The 7,969-nt window shown below is 38.7% G+C and overlaps 1 non-coding gene across 1 annotated transcript; it reads right to left on the bottom strand.

Annotated features, from left to right (window-relative positions):
- Window positions 1–7,614: 7,614 nt before the first annotated feature.
- Window positions 7,615–7,721, bottom strand: LOC145593229 (small nucleolar RNA R71). Its single transcript, XR_014102602.1, has one exon. It is a non-coding gene; the product is annotated as a small nucleolar RNA R71 (small nucleolar RNA).
- Window positions 7,722–7,969: the final 248 nt, after the last annotated feature.

Raw genomic sequence — 7,969 nt, 5'->3', positions numbered from 1 at the left:
ATGGTTCGGTCTCGGATTCAAGATCTATGAGTCAAGTTTCAAGATTAGGATTGCAAAAAGTCAAGGATCCATGCCGCTCATACAAGTAAGGTAGAAGGCTTGAAAAACAAAGAACTCACACGGATGTAGCAAAAACTCACTATTGGCGTCAAATCGACTATAGGAAGCAACTACCAAACATGCCACAAACAAGTAGAATCCGGCTTCATGTTCCCACTAGTTCTGACCAACTACCTTAGCATGCTTTATCCTAGAATCAACCAAGCGTACTCTCAAACCGTGCACACCATTACCATTTAGGAAGAAAAGCATTCAATTATACAAGTCCAAATGTTATTATGTCCAAAACAAGAACAAAACAAAACACATTTCTAAATTGCCTTGATCGAAACAAAAATCTTTTTGGAGTTTTTTTCAAAACATAAGAAACATGGAAAAGCATATACATAGGTGCATAACACATATGAATCACCATTCCACCAAACATGATAGAATACCCTCCCCCAAGCTTGAATGAGACAATACACTCAAACATAAATCATATAATCCATGGGAGGGGAAAACAAAGAGATTGATCCAACAAACCAACATATGTCCAACAAGTCATCATCCACTAGAGAAAGAGCAAGGAAAGATATTACCGGATTTGAGGTGGGTGTAAATACCCACAAATGACCCAATTTAAACCTTTCAAAGCTAATTTCTCAAGAATTAAACCTTGTCTCCATATGCTCGCAAAGATAGGAGTCAACCTTCCTTGATTCTTGATCCAAATCGAAGCACCAAAGTATATCAAGTCATGTACCTAGCAAAAGGCACACAAAAATTTCCATGAGAGAAAAATCTATTCTAAAAAGAAAAGGAAAATCTAATCTAGAACACGGGTTACTTCCCGAGAAAGGCTTGCTTAAGGTCCAAGCTTGACCGCTCTAGTAAAATAATATTGCAACGATCGCAAGAGCTTGTCAAATGCACTACTACACATTTCATATGAGAGCAAGTATGCACATGACAAAAATAAGGCATGCAAAAAGCATAGTGCACACCTATGAAGTTGAGAAGAAGTATGCCAAGAAGAAGAAGGATAAAAAGGAAAAACAAGAATATAAGAAAAAGGAAGAGAAATTAAAGAAAAAGAAGAAGGCATACTCTTCCCAACAAAATATTTTTGGTTGGAAATCCCACCATCATCCTCAAAAGTCATCAAATGAGGCACTTGGGGGACTAAAGGCTTTTCAAGAGGTGGGAACATGAGAAAAGAAGGTAATGACATGGGATAGGAGGGAACAAGATCAAGCTTTCTTGAAAATGAGGTGTAAGGTGAAGGAATAGGAATTGGTTGCTCACTCACACCACTATCCATTGAAACACAAGCTCTCTCATCCAATGAACTCACATCCAAAGGGTTCTCCTCCAACTCATCATCATTTAAATCAAGCTCATTCTCAATCACATCCTCCTCACAAACTTCACACCCTAAGAGAGCTCTCAAAAGCTTTAAATCATGATCAAGGTTCAAAGGAAGCTCATCAAAGGATTGAGGGTCAAACTTGGGAGGTAGCTCAAAATAATCATTAGAAGTACAATCTCCCTCTAAAAAGGCCTCATCCATCTCAATGGTGGAAAATGTAGAAGAGAAAGGGTCATCAAAGGTGAAAGAGGAGGGCAATGGTTGAAAATTTGAGATAGAAGTTGGAGATTCAACCTCACCAAACACTTCACTCTCATCTTCATAATCATCCAAAGTAGGTTCTACCTCCTCAACCTTATCACATGGAACCTCTTCTTCATCAAAATCATCTAAGCTCAAGGCCTCACCCTCAAAGAAACCATGGTCATCATGCAAAGGAGATGGGGTGGAAGAAGGTTGGTCTTCAAAATTGAGGAATGGGGGGATGAAATTGCAATCAAGGGAGGTGGGTGGGAAAATGGACTCTTCAATTGGTTTTTCAACAATCAAAACCTCTTGGTTCTCATCACCCTCAAACATCCAATCTCCCATGGAGACTACTTCATCCTTCTCATCCTCACTCTCTCTCCTCACAACTTCTCCACGCTTCAAAAATTGCAATGTCCCATCCTTCTTAACTTGAATTAATGTTTCCTCAAAATTAGGAGAAGTCAACCATTTTAGCTTCTCTTCAACTCCATGTAAAGGGTCAATGGAACAAAATTCAAGTTGGGAAGGAGGTTCAAAATGCAAACTCTCTTTTGGAACATCCATCTCTACACCCTTTTCCTCACTCATAGGCTCTCTAATGTCCTCCTCACACACCTTAGGCCTCTCAAAACAATCATCATCATTTTCTTCCACATCTACCAAAGTAGTAGAAACTTCATTTACATTCAATATTGATGACAATTGATTCTCCATCTCCTCATTCCTTCTAGAAACAACCTCATTGCTCTCTTCCAACTTTTTCAACAATTCCATTTGGCTTCTTAAAATCTCCAAATGTCTCATCTCTTTTGGTTCCAAATTAGAATTCATCTCCAATTTTCTCAAAGAACCACCAATTTGATTATAAGAAGACTCAATGTTAGGCTCCAAGGTTTTCAAAGGTGAAGAGAGTTGAGGAGCATAATGAGGAAAAGAATTATGAGCAAGCATGTGATGAGGATCAACACTAGAGTTATGAGTGGCATCATTAACATGGGTGATGGGGGCACAAGAAGGCATGCAAGATTCATTATTCATGGAACATGGACCATAACGATCATCAATAGAAGTATTTGAACAACCATGACCACGATTATAACTATCTCTAGCAAACCATACATAAAAATCCCAAGCATCATCAATTGACAATGCCCGAAATCTACCATTAAACATGCTTTCAACAATGTCTCTAGTTTGCTTAGTCAAATTATGATAACAAATCTCGCAAGCCTCCCAAAGATCATAACCATGGTAACTAATGAAGTCTTCTAATCTATTAAAGTACACCCAAAATGACTCATTCTCAAATTGAGGAAACGAGGTATTTTCCATTTTTATACAAAACAAGCAAAAATCAAATATAAGAAAAGTATACACAAAGACCTAGACTCAAGCAATCAAAAACACTCAAACATAGACACCGTTCCCCGGCAACGGCGCCATTTTGACGTGGGAAAATTAGGTCGTTGGACTAATCCTCCTAAGCCAAACAAAATTTATAAACACTCAAAAAACCTAAATACAAGTATAGAGGTAAGTCAAGGGTCGAACCCAAAGGAACGGTAATGTCTAAGTGCTTTCAATTATGTGCCTAAGCTAGGTCGAAGACTAAGGGTAAAAGAGGACACTAACAACTACTAAGACAAAGAAACCAAACAAATAAAATGCTAGGAATTAGGATTCACTTATAATAGCAACGAACAATGCAAATTGGTTTCGGAAGTTGACTAAGTCAAGCAATGTGAGGGAAGATCAATTATGCAACCAAAAGAGCATATCAAGCTATTCTCCTAGAGGTCTAACTAGCGTCAACTACGATAAACTCTAGCTAGGAAACATCACAAGACACCTCAATCGTGTAAATGCAAGCCACAAATCAATGGTCCGTATCAATGTGAACTTGCAATGCAATCTAGTGTGAATAACTAGGGTGATCAAGCCTAAATCAACACACACATGCACATAATCAATTAACCAATTTAATCACATCATCAACTCCATCAAAATCCCCAATCTACATCAATCCATTACATAATACAAGCTTCACCAAATCCCTAACCAAACAACTACTCTAGAAACATCATCAATTCACTAACAACTAAAGTAATCAACAATCAAGAATCAACAATCAAAGAAGAACAATTACTCTAATCAAACATCAATCATCAAATCATCAAAATCCAATCAAAATCAACAATCTAAACATGAATACTAAACAAAACAATAAATGAGATAGAGTTTAGAAATGCTCATTGATAATAGAGTAGATCTCAAATACAATTGTCACCATTGGATCTTCAATCTCTCAATCACCATTGAAATTCTTCACTTTCTCTCTCTAAAATCTACTCCTAAAACTAACCCCTAAATCTAGAGAGAGAAGCTCTCAACTAAGCTAAGAATATGATCTAATTCTATTATGAAAACTTCTTACAAAAATTGGGTTCAAATAGGTATAAGAAGAGAGAGAAAATCGTCGAAATCCGATCGAAAAAGACCCACGTTGGTGCGGCCACACAACAGGGGATGTGCGCCCGCACAACCATGATGTGCGCCCGCACAACCATGGTGTGCGGCCGCACATCTCTCGTGTGCGCCCGCACATTCTGCGCATGCGGCCGCACTCAGCTGGGTTTCTTCGAATCTTCAACTCTTCAAGCTCAAGGGGTGCACACATGATTTATGATGGTGATGGAGGACAAGGTAGGCAGTAGCTAAGGCTTAATATTGAGGGCACACACTTCCTTTGAAGGGAGCACAAGAGAAGAGCCAAGACTTGGAACTTCCACTTCTTTGCATCTTGAGCTTCCCAAACTCCATGAACTTGATCCTAAAGCTTCTTCCACCATAATGGATCACCAAAATCACGACCCGAACCTCGTCCAATACCTACAACCACGAAAATAGAGCAAATAAAGAAGAAAAGACTAGAAAACCAATGAAAAGCACAAAAGCTACAAAATAAGAGAAGAAAGGTAAAACTAAGCAACAAAGCATAAAACTAAGCACTTATTAAGCATGAAAGCTATGAAAAGAGAATAGAAATGACCTAAATGCTCGTCAAATGTGTGCCATTTATGACACACATCAGTTTGTAGCATGTACTCAACATGCTTATGCCAAAGAGGAAAAGGTAGGAACAACTCCCAAAACTTGGTTAAGTAAGTCCCCCAGTACACGTGTTGCAAGCACTCTTTCAAGTCCTTTAAGAACTCTTGGAAATTGACAGCAACAGCAATTTTGTGTGCATCAACGAGGTAGTGCATGCAACAAAATTCTTCCTTCCTCAAGAATTGTGCCCTTCCAATTTTAAAGGAGGTTAGAATTGGGTACCCGGGATGGAAATCTATCCCGAGTATTGGTTTTTCCAAACCACCACGTGCAATAGAAGCGGATTGATGGCATAAAATCATCTCCGTACTCCTTTTAAGAAAGAAGAAGTCACTAACAACACCATTTGCATCATGGTAGCCGTTTCTTTTCAATTTTTCCAACTTTTCCATAACAGCAGGTAGCGTGATCATGGATTTCTTTACCTTCTCTTGTTTTTCCCCCATAGTTGTAATGTATTAGTAACAGAGAATTACAAGGGGGTTTACAAACAAAAGGAACTAGAACGGGTCTTCACACTAAAATAGGAACTAGGAAGAGGAGACATGTGTTAAGTAGGAGACTTGGTTAAGTAAAATGGTAAAAATTATTGTAAAAAACCCTCACACGCACTAAATAAGCACCATTTACAATTGGGACTTTAGTCGTATATTGATGAGCGTCATTTATGGGCGCTCAAAAGAATAAGATTTAGGTTCATTTTCTTTATTTTCTTTCATCATTTTCATATAATTCTCTTAGTTTTATTTGATTTTCCATTTTTTATAATTCACTTTAGTTCTCGATTGGTTTTTACGATTTTTTCATATTTTTAGTTGATAATTCATAATTTTAGTTTTAGTTTTACTTTGTTATGCTTTCTCTCTTTGTTTTATTTGTGTTTTGTAGGTGAATAATCAAGTCAATTTGCTCATTTTGGGACTGCCTTGTTCGCGGGCATCATCTCGAGTGCACTGATGATGGGGATGCTCGGGAGCGCGGAATTTGATCAAGCAAGCGAAGGAGCCAAGGCCTAGTGCACCGCACAGGGGTGCGCGCGCGGCACAAGGGTGCGCGCGCGGCACAAGGGTGCGTGCGCACTGACCCAACTGTGCGCGCGCGCGGCACAGGGGTGCATGCGCACAGACCCAGCTATGCGCGCGCGTGGCTGGTCTGTGCGTGCGCACGGCCTGTCCGGCCCCCTTCGCTCGATTTTTCTTATTTATAGCTTTTGAATTTCTTTTTTAGGACGATTTAACTTTGTACTAGAGAGAGAATTTTTCCAGAAATAGTAGAGAGAGAAGCTTAAGATTTACTTGTTTGAACTTGAATTTGATCTTAGAATTCAATTTGATCTTGAAATTCCTTCTTCAATTCAATGAATGTTTGTAAGATTTCTTTCCCTTGATTTACTTTTAATGCAATTCCTTTTAGTTTCTTGGATTTTGATTGAGATTACATTCCTTGCTTTAGAATTTGTTGATTGATTGATTTTCTTTTGATCAAGCTTTAAATGAATATGAATTTGATTGAATTTGTTTTGTTTCTTAATTTCACCATGTTTAGTGAGTAGATTAGTTGCTAGGGAGAAGAGGAAGCAAGCTTGATTGATGATTTTTGCTAGTTGATGATGCTAAATTGATTTGAATGGTGCAATTAAATTTGTTGACATAGTTGTGCATGTGATTAATTAGACTAGGAGTGATCAACCTATAAGATTAATCTAGATTGCATTGCAAATTTCAATGACATGAACCCTTGATTTGAGAATTGCTTTAATTGATTGAATTTGATTGTGATTTTCCTAGTTAGCCATTCATAGAGAACCCTAACTTGGCTTATAGGAGATAGCCCTTGAATTCCTTTGATTGCAACTATTTTTTGTCCTTTGCAATGTTTGAATTGATTGAGTGATCCTTCAATTAGCATAATCATTGAGCTTGCATGTGGAACCTATATCCCTAGTGTTTAGTATATTGAATTTCTCGATTTATCTAGTTTTCTCGATACCTTAGTTACTAACCGCATCTTCCCGCAATCTTCGAAGTAGCTTGACCTAGGCTATAGCTTGCACCTACTCATTCCCTTGGGTTCGACCCTTGACTTACCATATACTCGTATTAGGTTGGTCGAGTGTTTATAAATTTTCTTTGGCTCTAGGAAAGGGTAGAGAACGACCTACATTTTCCTCGTGTCAAAAATGGCGCCGTTGCCGGGGAACTGATATTGGTGCTTTGTTATAGTTGTTGAGTCTATTTCACCATTAATTGAAAATACAGAAAGATTTTCTTTTAGGCTACATTTGTAGCCGTGCTACTAACCATTTCTTTTGAGATTTTATGCATAGAGCACGTGATCATTCACTAGTGCCATTTGATCCGGAAATTGAGAGAACTATTGCAAGGTTGAGGGGTGCTAGACGATCTTTGAGCCCTAGCATTTCAAGTGAAGAAGAGCCACAACAAGAAGAACAAGCAAGAATGGGAGAAAATCCGAGAGTGGCATTGAAAGAATTGGGGATTCCTGGTGCATATAGATTTGAGAGTGGGATTGCTCCACCTACAACACCGGCAAATGATTTTGAAATAAGACCGGCAATGATCACTTTGATAGAGATGAGACAATTTAGTGGGGCCAAGCATGAAAGCCCACTTAACCATCTCAAGGAGTTCGAGAAATATTGCAATACTATCAAGGTGAATGGAATTTCCCAAGAATTCATCCGCCTCAAGCTCTTTCCCTTTTCTCTCATAGGGCGTGCTTTGGAATGGCTAGATAAGGAGGTTAAGCCGAATTCTCTAAGGACATAGGACGAGGTCACCAAGGAATTTCTATCCCGTTTCTATCCTCAAAAGAAAACGGCGGAGGTTAGAGCGTTGATTCAAGGTTTCAAGCAAAATCCAAGTGAGAGCCTCTATGAAGCATGGGAGAGATACAAGGAGTATCAAAGAGAATGTCCTCATCACGGAATTCCAACCTATCAAATCATTCAAATCTTCTATGGAGGCCTTAGCCCTCAAGGAAAATCATGTTTAGATGCAGGAGCCGGAGGTCCTATCATGAACAAAACGGAAGAGGAAGTGGTGGACATAATTGAAGACGTAGTGAGGTATTATAGAGATTGGCAAGATGGAGAAAGAGAGTAAACTAGCAAGAGTAGCTCTTTGGTGTACTCAGTTGATCATCTAAATGCAATCAACAATCTATCCTCTCAAATGA

This window comes from Chenopodium album, chromosome 18 (assembly GCF_948465745.1).
Source record: "Chenopodium album chromosome 18, dcCheAlbu1.1, whole genome shotgun sequence".
NCBI classification, from domain to species: Eukaryota; Viridiplantae; Streptophyta; class Magnoliopsida; order Caryophyllales; family Amaranthaceae; genus Chenopodium; species Chenopodium album.
This window is presented reverse-complemented; position numbering and strand designations above follow the sequence as displayed.